The following is an 11,966-nucleotide window of genomic DNA, read 5'->3' as shown; positions in this document are numbered from 1 at the left end:
TGATGAATATTTTTTGAGTGACTAATTTGATGGAAAATGTGTTAATTCTGCACAAGGGATAAAACTGTGAACAGGACATAGTCCGTCTCCTCAAGAAGCTTACAGTCTAATATATGTATTGGCATACAGTTTAATTTCTGTGAAAAGGAAACAGAAAACAGGGGGGAAAAATCAGTTTACATTCTCAACTTGTTCCAGACATCAAAATTAACTCCAGCTGAATTATATATCTGTAGAGAGATATTTCGGAGAAGGCAATGGCAACCCACTCCAGTACTCTTGCCTGGAGAATCCCATGGACGGAGGAGCCTGGTGGGCTGCAGTCCATGAGGTCACTAAGAGTCGGACACGACTGAGCAACTTCACTTTCACTTTTCACTTTCATGCATTGGAGGAGGAAATGGCAACCCACTCCAGTGTTCTTGCCTGGAGAATCCCAGGGACGGCAGGGCCTGGTGGGCTGCCGTCTATGGGGTCGAATAGAGTTGGACACGACTGAAGCGACTTAGCAGCAGCAGTAGCAGCAGCAGAGAGATATTTGTGTAAACATTCTCCTCTAAAACTCTCATCGGTTGTAAATCAATTATACTTCAAATAGATTATATATATATATATATATATATATAGTAAAAAGAAAAAAACTCATCATGAAACGGAGCAGGACCCTCCCTTCACCATGTCATCTACCTGCCTCTTGCCTGTGGAAAACTTTAATCAAAGAGTAAGTTTAATCAGAGAAATGAGAACATGTGAAAACAAAGGAAAACAGTCAAAGGAGACTAGATAATAATAATGTAGTCATTAAGCATAGTCAAGGACCTTTAGTTCTTTCTCAAGGGCTGTAGATAATATTCTGGGTTATCATAGCCTATGAACTGTCTTATAGATACCAAACACCAGGTGGAGAAGTTAATGACATGATGACCAGACTGTACCCAGGACGTGAGCTGCCACAATTCAAAATGGGAACAAATGGCCCCTGGAACTGAAGATTAATTGTACCTAAAACAATCAAGATAATGCTGGTCAGACCACTGATGACAAATTTGAAGCTGACTGTTAGAGATTACTATGCTGTTTCTGCATGTAGCAACCCCTCCCACCACCACTCTGTTTTTAGAAGCTCTCCTCACCCACTGCTTGTGGGGGGTGGGGGTGTTGTGGGCCGGGGTGGCTGGGGTCGGGGGGAGTCGGCCTTTGGACAGATGTCTGCCACCCTCCCCCGCTCCAGTTGCCAGCATGTGAACAAACAAACTTTCCTTTCCACTAATCTGGCTTGTTTATCAGCTTTTGAGCAGCAAGCAGCCAGATCCACACACTCCTTTCGGTAACAATCAGGGCACATATTTATAATTTTTGCTGAGTCTATTGTTCTTATGACAGTACTATGCTTATATTCCTCTATATGTATTAGCTGTACTTGTACGGAAAATAAATAGTCTTAGTCTTTCTTTTTTTATATATTGATTAGTAATATTAAATGAATTAAATAAGGAAGCCATTAAACTGAGGCAGTTCCAGTGCCTTAGTAGCTTGTGTAAGCAAGCCAAAACCTAAGCCTCTAATGCCTCAAGGTTAGGAATTCAAAACCTAGGGACAAAATCACAAACAGCCACCTAGGCTTTCTTGAATTAGCTTAAGCCATAGCCAATTAAATAAAGTTCCTTGCTTTGCCTCTACTTCTTCTCTATAAAAGTCTTTTCCTCTAGCCCCTTTCTATGGAGTGCTCTTAACCACTTTCCATTTGGTGATGACCAATTCTCGGTCAAATAAACTCCTAAAAATGGTAACATGCCTCAGTTTATCTTTTAACACTATCAGTATGAATTTGTGAGGATTTCTTTTAATATGTTATAATTTATTACTGACACCATTCTTATTGATGCTCAAGTTGTTCCCAGTTTGCTCAGTGAGAGCCCCTTCCAGCTGGCTTCTGAGTCCACTTAACATGCCTCCATGACTTTTTGAGCATTTCCTCACGTGCTGACACAAATGTACCAGGCTCCTCTTGAACTTTCCTCTCCCCAGGCCTGGAACCAGCCAGCTGTCTGGGGAGGCATCGTTCCCTTTCATAGGTAATATAAGGATGCTTTTAAAAATCACAAAATTCATTTCTGGGTAGGATGTAATGAAATCAGAACTCTCTTACACTGCACGTGAAGACATAAATTGGTATATATCCCTCCTAAATAATAATTTGATGGATCTAATAAACACCTTAAAAATGTTTGTACTCCTTGATTCAACTATTTTAATTCTAGCAATCTAACTTAAGAAATTAATTTGAGTGTAAAATAAAGGATATCTAAATATCTTTGTCAGGACTTGCCTTGTGGTCCAGTGGTTAAGAATCCACTTTGCAATGCAGGAGATGTGGGTTTTGGAGAAGGCAATGGCAACCCACTCCAGTACTCTTATCTGGAAAATCCCATGGACGGAGGAGCATGGTAGGCTACAGTCCATGGGGTTGCTAAGAGTCGGACACGACTGAGCGACTTCACTTTCACTTTTCACTCTTATGCATTGGAGAAGGAAATGGCAACCCACTCCAGTATTCTTGCCTGGAGAATCCCAGGGACAGAGGAGCCTGATGGGCTGCCGTCTATGGGGTCGCACAGAGTTGGACATGACTGATGCAACTTAGCAGCAGTAGCAGCAGCAGATGTGGGTTTGATTCCTGGTCAGGGAACTAAGACCTCACATGCCATGGAGCAACTAAATCCATGCACCCCAATTACTGACCCTGTGCCAACTAAGCCCACGTACCTCAACTACTGAGCCTGTTTACTACAACTAGAGAGTCCTGCACTGCAATGAAAGTTCTCACATGATATAATGAAGTTCTTCGCATGCTTCAACTAAGACCTGACTAAGCCAGATAAATAAATAAAATATCCTTGTCACAGTTATTTAAAATAGTAATAAGTAAATAGATAAATAAATAAGGAAACATTTCTAATCAACACAAACATAAAAGGAATACAATCAAGTGATGGGAAATTATGCAATCATCAGAAATTATGCTTACTAAGACTTTATAAGGGCTTCCCCGATGGCTCAGTGGTAAAGAATCTGCCTACAATGCAGGAGCCACAGGGAGACATGGGTTTGATCCCTGTATCAGGAAGATTCCCTGGAGAAGGGCATGGCAACCCACTCCAGTATTCTTTTTTTTTTTTTTTTAATGCATTTATTTCTACTATGAACATCTCAGAGGGAAGAGGGTAACAGCTGATAGTTGACTGAAAGGAACACAGAAAAGGAAGAAGGGAGTACCAATCTAGCCCAGACATGGAAACAAGCAGGAAAAAGCGAGTTGAAGCAGAGAAGTGATCACAGGTGATGAAGGATTCAGTTACCTATGGAGGGAAAAAAATTAGCTACCAGAATACACCTAGCAACAGTTGCTTTTCAACTACTCCTTGGACTGGACATTTCCAAGATTTAACCCTTGAATGAGTCACAGAATTACCGGAGCAGAACTAAGAGCCAAATAACTATTCTCCTAAAGTAGAGACCAGAAACTTAATTTTCTACTGCCTTGAAGATTCTTTGTTGCTGGAAGGTGCATGGGTAATTGAAGACAAGAGTACTTCTATTCAGTTCAGTTCAGTTCAGTCGCTCAGTTGTGTCCGACTCTTTGCAACCCTATGAATTGCAGCACGCCAGGCCTCCCTGTCCATCACCAACTCCCGAATTCACTCAAACTCACGTCCATCGAGTCGGTGATGCCATCCAGCCATCTCATCCTCTGTCGTCCTCTGCTAAGTTGTTTCAGTCGTGTCAGACTCTGTGCCACCCCATAGACAGCAGCCCACCAGGCTTCCCCGTCCCTGGGATTCTCCAGGCAAGAACACTGGAGTGGGTTGCCATTTCCTTCTCCAAATTCTTGTCTCATTAATACCATAGACAGAGGAGCTTGGCGGGCTACAGTCCATGGGGTCGAAAAGAGTTGGACACAACACACATGCAAGACTTAATAAAGCACGCTTCTTCACTTGAAATCAATCTTCTTGAAAAAGTTTTCATGTCTCCCTTCCCCAACCTCCCATTCACATTTCAGTCTTCTATAACAGGAGTCTGAAACCTCTGGGGTCTAATGCCTGAGGATCTTGAGGTGGAGCTGATGTAATAATAATAAAGTGCACAATAAACATAATGTGCTTGAATCATCTCAAAACCACCCCCTCGACTCCCCCACCCCTACCCTCCCACCTTACCCATGGAAGAACTGTATTCCACGAAACCGGTCCCTGGTGCCAAAAAGGTTGGGGACCAGTGTCCTGCAGTATGGCTTCTACCAAAATCATTCTGCTGGAATTACTCTTCTTAAAGTGCATTCCACTTACCAAAATTATTTTCAGGCTTTGTCTTCATTGACCTCTCTGTAGCACTTCCTCCATTATGGAAACTTTCTCTTCCTTTGGCTCTCCACTGGGCTCTGCTGACTCTTCTACCACACCACCAAGAGTCCTTCTCATTCTCTTTGCAGGACTTCTGCTCCTAGAGATAGTAAGTGTTCTCCAGAGTTCTTGTGGAGGCAGACTTTTCTTCTCACTCTATTGCTAGATGATCTCAGTCACTGTATGGCTTCAACTACTATCAATACATGTTTGCACTGTTGTTGTTGTCTCTCAGTCCTGTCTGACTCTTTGCAAGCCCATGCACTGTAGCCAACCAGGCTCCTCTGTCCATGGAATTCTCCAGGCAAGAATACTGGAGTGCATTGCCATTCCCTTCTCCAGGAGACCTTCCCAACCCAGGGATCCAACCTGGGTCTCCTGCATTGCAGGAATAACCTTTACTGTTACTGTCTGAGCCACCAGGAAAGCCCACAGGCTTGAATTAGTTTGCTGTAAAAGGCCACAGACTTGGGTGGCTTAGATAACAGAAGTTTATTTCCTCACAGTTCTAGAAAGTGAAGAAGAACTAAAGAGCCTCTTGATGAAAGTGAAAGAGGAGAGTGAAAAGGTTGGCTTAAAGCTCAACATTCAGAAAACTAAGATCATGGCATCTGGTCCCATCACTTCATGGCAAATAGATGGGGAAACAGTGGAAACAGTGGCTGACTTTATTTTTCTGGGCTCCAAAATCACTTCAGATGGTGACTGCAGCCATGAAATTAAAAGACGCTTACTCCTTGGAAGGAAAGTTATGACCAACCTAGACAGCATACTAAAAAGCACAGACATTACTCTGTCAACAAAGGTCCATCTAGTCAAGGCTATGGTTTTTCCAGTAGTCATGTATGGATGTGAGAGTTGGACTATAAAGAAAGCTGAGCACTGAAGAATTGATGCTTTTGAACTGTGGTGTTGGAGAAGACTCTTGAGAGTCCCTTGGACTGCAAGGAGACCCAACCAGTCCATCCTAAAGGAAATCAGTCCTGAATATTCATTGGAAGGACTGATGCTGAAGCTGAAACTACAGTACTTTGGCCACCTGATGTGAACTGACTCATTTGAAAAGACCCTGATGCTGGGAAAGATTGAAGGCAGGAGGAGAAGGGCACAACAGAGGATGAGTGGTTGGATGGCATCACTGACTCAATGGACATGAGTTTGGGTAGACTCTGGCAGTTGGTGATGGACAGGGAGGCATGGCGTGCTGCGGTTCACGGGCTCGCAAAGAGTCAGACACGACTGAGTGACTGAATTGAACTGAAATTTCATGGCACATGTTTATATTTGTGTTTATAATATTTGGGACCTAGTAACATTAAAATATTCAGATTTTCTTATTGGCCAAATGAAAGGCAAATGGTGTCAAGGCATGAAATATATATCAAACAAAATTGGTTGTGGTCTGTTCTTATCAACACATATTTGATTTACAATCTTGTGTTTCTGCTTTTAGCAAAGTGATTCAATTATACATATATATATATATACATTATTTTGTATATTCTTTTCTCTTATGGCTTATCACAGGATATTGAATATAGTTCCCTGTGCTGTACAGTAGGACCTTGTTGTTTATCCATTCTATACATGAGCGTTTTTTAATTTCATGACTGCAGTCACTCACCACAGTGATTTTGGAGCCCAGGAAAATAATATCTGTCACTGCTTCCAATTTTCCCTCTTTTATTTGCCATGAAGTAATAGGACCAGGACTATTTAAAATCCTAAAAGATGATGCTGTTAAATTGATGCACTCAATATGCCAGCAAATTCAGAAAACTCAGCAGTGGCCACGGGACTGGAAAAGGTCAGTTTTCATTTCAATCCCAAAGAAGGGCAAGGCCAAAGAATGTTTGAACTACTGCACAACTGCATTAATTTCACATGAATATGAACCTTTTATGCGAACCTTTTTACCATGCTAGAAGGTAAAATCCTTTAAGCTAGGCTTCAACAGCACAGGAACAGAGAAATTCCAGATGTACAAACTGGATTTAGAAAAGGGGGAAGAACCAGAGATCAAATTGCCAACATCCATTGGATCATAGGAAAAACAAGGGAATTACAGAAAAACATCTGCTTCGTTGACTATGATAAAGCCTTTGTGTGGATCATAACAAACTGTGAAAAATTTTTTAAAGAGATGGGAATATCAGACCACCTTATCCTGAGAAACCTGTATGCAGGACAAGAAGTAACAGTTAGAACCAGACATGGAACAATAAGTGTAAGTGTTAGTCCCTCAATTGTGTCCAGCTCTTTTCGATCCCATGGACTGTAGCCTGCCAGGCTCCTCTGTCCATGAAATTCTCCAGGCAAGAATACTGAAGTGGGTTGGCATTCAAAATTGGGAAAGGAGTACATAAAGGCTATATATTGTCAGCCTGCTTATTTAACTTCTATGCTGAATACATTATGTGAAATGCCAGGCTGTATGACTCACAAGCTAGAATCAGAATTGCCAGGAGAAATATCAACAATCTCAGATATGCAGATGATACCACGCTAATGGTAGAAAGTGAAGAGGAACTAAGGAGCCTCTTGATGAAGGTGAAAGAAGAGAGTGAAAAAGTTGGCTTTTAAAGCTCAACATTTTGATGCTGATGTTGGGAAAGATTGAAAGCAAAAGGAGAAGTGGGTGGCAGAGGATGAGATGGTTAGATAGCATCACTGACTCATTGGACATGAATTTGAGCAAACTCTGGGAGACAGTGGAGAACAGAGGAGCCTGGCACACTGCAGTCCATAGGGTTGAAAAGAGTTGGAAACAACTTAGTGGCTGAACAACAATACATGATAGTTGCATGTGCTAACCAGAAACTCCCAATCTATTCCTCCTAGACTCTGCCTTCCTCCCCTGCCCCTTCTCTCCCTTGGCAACTGCAAGTCTGTTCTCTATGTCTGTGAGTCTGGAAGATTTTCTAAATGAATCCTTACATGGCATCCAATAGAAAAGCCAAGCTAAATTCAAAAGAATCAGAATGTGAGCAGAAAGCCTCATATTCAAATTTTAAGAGTAATATAATTTCAGCATTTATCTTCTATTACATTTAATTAATGTTGTAAATGGTAATATGGGCTTCCCTGGTGACTCAGACAGTAAAGAATATGCCTGCAACGCAGGAGACCCAGGTTCGACCCCTGGGTCAGGAAGATCCCATGGAAAAGGGGATAGAAACCTACTCCGGTATTCTTGTCTGGAGAATTCCGTGGACAGTGAGCCCTGGTGAGCTACAGTCCATAGGGTTGCAAAGAGTCAGACACGACTGAGCGAACTAACACACAATGGTAATGTGTTTTATAGTTTTGGATCTAATCATTTTCCTTATAAATTTTTTATTTTATAGCTGTATGAGAGGTATCAGTATAAGGTGCATATATCTATATATATTAATATAAGCCACTTCTCTGACTCTATAAAAAAAAAAAAAAAAGCTTTTCAGTTGAAAAGTACTTCCTACATTACTAGCTTAGGAAACACTGTTTTAGATGCCGAGACCCTCTTAAGTTTCACCTTGCCTCCCACATTGGCTTAGAGCGAAATGTGTAGCCCCCTTTTGGCACTGTTTAGGATTTGATGGGGGGAAGGAAATGGCAACCCACTCCAGTACTCTTGCCTGGAGAATCCCATGAACAGAGGAGCCTGGTAGGCTACAGTCCATGGGGTCGCAAAGAGTTGGACATGACTGAGCGACTTTACTTTCTCTTTTCACTTTCACGCATTGGAGAAGGAAATGGCAGCCCACTCCAGTGTTCTTGCCTGGAGAATCCCAGGGACGGCGGAGCCTGGTGGGCTGCCGTCTATGGGGTCGCACAGAGTCGGACACGACTGAAGCAACTTAGCAGCAGCAGCAGCAGCAGGATTTGATGGAATACATTTTGTAATTAAACTCACCTTGGTTCTGTATACTTTCCTGTATTTATTCAGTCTTTACCTCATTTTCTTCACCTATACTCAATGTATTCTGTCATGCTATATTGTATACATCTTGAAGACTGCCCTAAATCCTTTTCGGAACAAGAATGCATACATTTATAAATAATTTTAGTAGTGGGCAAGGGGTAATAAACCACAAGAACCTGATATAATATGAAGTAAATTTATAATCTCAGGTTATTTGGGGTCTCAGATTCAAGATGAAAATACAAAACCATATGTAATAAATTCTGCACAAATATTTTCTTTAGGATTGACTGGTTTGATCTCCTTGCTGGCCAAAGAACTCTCAAGAGTCTTCTCCAGCACCACAATTCCAAAGCATCAGTTCTTTTGCGCTCAGCCCTTTTTATGGCCCAACTCTCACTTTCGTACATGACTACTGGAAAAACCATAGCTTTGACTCTACGGACCTTTGTCAGCAACGTGATGTCTCTGCCTTTTAATACACTGGGTAGGTCAGTCATAACTTTCCTTCCAAGGAGCAAGCGTCTTTTAATTTCATGCAAGCCATCACTATCTGCAGTGATTTTGGAGCCCAAGAAAAAAGAAAATCTGTAATTGTTTTCCACTTTTCCCCTTCTATTTGCCATGAAGTGATGGGACAGGATACCATGATCTTAGTTTTTTGAATGCTGAGTTTTAAGCTGGCTTTTTCACTCTCCTCTTTCACCTTCATCAAGAGGTTCTTTCAACCTAAAAAAAAAATCTTCCTTTTCTCTTGAGAAAAATACCAGTGCCCTCAAGTGTCCAAAATGCAGTTTGCATAGTGCCCTACATAATCTTCAAGAGTAATAAAAATCCAATATTAGAGATAACTTTAAAAATAAATTTTGGTGGAGAAGGAAATGGCAACCCACTCCGTATTCCTGCCAGGAGAACCCCATGGACAGAAGAGCCAAGTGGGCTACATTCCATGGGGTCACAAAGAGTCGGATGTGACTTTGCAACTAAACAACAACAACTGTAGAGCACAGGGAGCTATGTTAAGTGTTCTGTGATAAACCATAATGGAAAGGAACGTTAAAAAAGAATAATATATTTATGTAATGTATATCTAAACATTTTGCTGTACAGCAGAAATCGGCTCAGCATTGTAAATCATCTGTTGTTGTTCAGTTGCTAAGTCGTGCCAAACTCTTTGTGACCCGATGGACTACAGCATGCCAGGCTTCCCTGTCCTTCACTATCTCCCTGAGTTTCCTCAAACTCATGTCCATTGTAACAGGGGGGAAAGGGGCAGGGCACAAGTGTTGAAAGAATGACATAGCCCAAGAGCACAACATAAACTTGGTAGAAACAAATGGGGCCAAGATGGCAGACAAGACTAGACCTTGATCCTCAATCAGCAAGTGAAATGACATACCCAGAGGTGCCAGGACAGTTCCAGTTCAATTCAGTTGCTCAGTTATGTCTGACTCTTTGTGACCGCATGACTGCAGCACACCAGGCTTCCCTGTCCATCACCAACTCCCAAAGCCTGCTCAAATTCATGTCCATCAAGTTGGTGATGCCATCCAACCATCTCATCCTCTGTTGTCCCTTTCTCCTCCTGCCTTCAACCTTTCCCAGCATCAGAGTCTTTTCAAGTGAGTCAGTTCTTCCAATCAGGTGGCCAAACTATTGGAGCTTCAGCTTCAGCATCAGTCCTTCCAGTGAATATTCAGGGCTGATTTCCTTTAGGATGGACTGGTTTGATCTCCTAGAAGTTCAAAGGGACTGTCAAGACTCTTCTCCAACACCACAGTTCAAAAGCATCAATTATTCGGCCCTCAACTTTCTTTATAGTCCAACTCTCACATCCATACATGACTACTGGAAAAACCATAGCTTTGATTAGATGGACATTTGTCAGCAAAGTAATGTCTCTGCTTTTTAATATGCTGTGTAGGTTGGTCAAAGCTTTTTTTCCATGGAGCAAGCATCTTTTAATGTCATGGCTGCAGTCACCAACTGAAGTGACTTTGGAGTCCAAGAAAATAAAGTCTCTCACTGTTTCCATTGTTTCCCCATCTATTTGCCATGAAGTGATGGGACCAGATGCCATGATTTTCATTTTTTGAATGTTGAGTTCCAAGCCAACTTTTTCACTCTCCTCTTTCACTTTCATCAAGAGGCTCCTTAGTTCTTCTTCGCTTTCTGCCATAAGGGTGGTGTCATCTATATATCTGAGGTTACTGATATTTTTCCTGGCAATCTTGATTCCAGCTTGTGCTTTATCCAGCCCAAGCATTTTGCATGATGTAGTCTGCATATAAGTTAAATAAGCAGGGTGACAATATACAGCCTTGAGGTACTCCTTTCCCAATTTGGAACCAGTCTGTTGTTCCATGTCTGGTTCTAACTGTTGCTTCTTGACCGCATACAGATTTCTCAGGAGGCAGGTAAGGTGGTCTGGTATTCCCATCTCTTGAAGAATCTTCCACAGTTTTTTGTGATCCACATAGTCAAAGGCTTTGGCATAGCCAATAACGCAGATTTTTTTTTTTTTTTGGAATTATCTTGCTTTTTCTTTTTCTTTTTTTTTAAATGAGCTATTTATTTAATGAAGTACATTTCCCGGAAGACTCAATGCAACCATGTCATTTTGAAGGACTGGGTGAAACCCCATGACTCTCTGAAGTCCCAGCTGTTAGCAGGAAAATCACCTAGATTTTCCTGCTGCACCTTCTGTTGGTTTTTATGCCGTTCACAACGGTTCCCAACCACTGTCCAAAACCAGACCCTGTTTATGCTACTTTGATCTAGCCAGCAGAGGGCTCCCAAGTTCTCTTTCCACAGCTGCTGCTGCTGCTGCTAAGTCACTTCAGTCGTGTCCAACTCTGTGCGACCCCACAGACAGCAGCCCACCAGGCTCCCCCGTCCCTGGGATTCTCCAGGCAAGAACACTGGAGTGGGTTGCCATTTCCTTCTCCAATGCATGAAAGTGAAAAGTGAAAGTGAAGTCGTTCAGTCGTGTCCGACTCTTAGCGACCCCATGGACTGCAGCCCACCAGGCTCCTCCATCCATGGGATTCTCCAAGCAAGAGTACTGGAGTGGGGTGCCATTGCCTTCTCCTCTCTTGCTTTTTCTATGACCCAAGGGATGTTGGCAATTTGATCTCTGGTTCCTCTGCCTTTTCTGAATCCAGTCTGCACATCTTAAAGTTCTCAGTTCCTGTGTTGTTGAAGCTTAGCTTGAAGGATTTTGAGCATTACTTCGCTAGTGTGTGAGAAAAGTGCAACTGTGCAGTAGTTTGAACATTCTTTGGCATTGTCTTTCTTTGGGACTGGAATGAAAACTGACCTTTTCCAGTCCTGTGGCCACTGTTGAGTTTTCCAAATTTGCTGGTATATTGAGTGCAGCACTTCAACAGCATCATTTTTAAGGATTTACAACAGCTCAGCTGGAATTCCATCACTTCCACTAGCTTTGTTCTTAGTGATGCTTCCTAAGGCTCACTTGACTTCTCCTTCCAGGATGTCCATATTTCAATAAAATAAAAAAAAAAAAGAATAAATAAATATGGGGTACTGAATCCTGGACTAAGCATGGGCTTATCCTACAAATCATAATCTAAAATACTTCTCCCCGGCCCTCCATGTTTTCAAAATTAAGGAATACACTAAAAATAATTTCCTGCAGA

Source organism: Bubalus kerabau, chromosome 3 (genome assembly GCF_029407905.1).
Source record: "Bubalus kerabau isolate K-KA32 ecotype Philippines breed swamp buffalo chromosome 3, PCC_UOA_SB_1v2, whole genome shotgun sequence".
NCBI classification, from domain to species: Eukaryota; Metazoa; Chordata; class Mammalia; order Artiodactyla; family Bovidae; genus Bubalus; species Bubalus kerabau.
The sequence above is the reverse complement of the archived record's forward strand: the minus strand, read 5'-3'. Positions refer to the sequence as shown.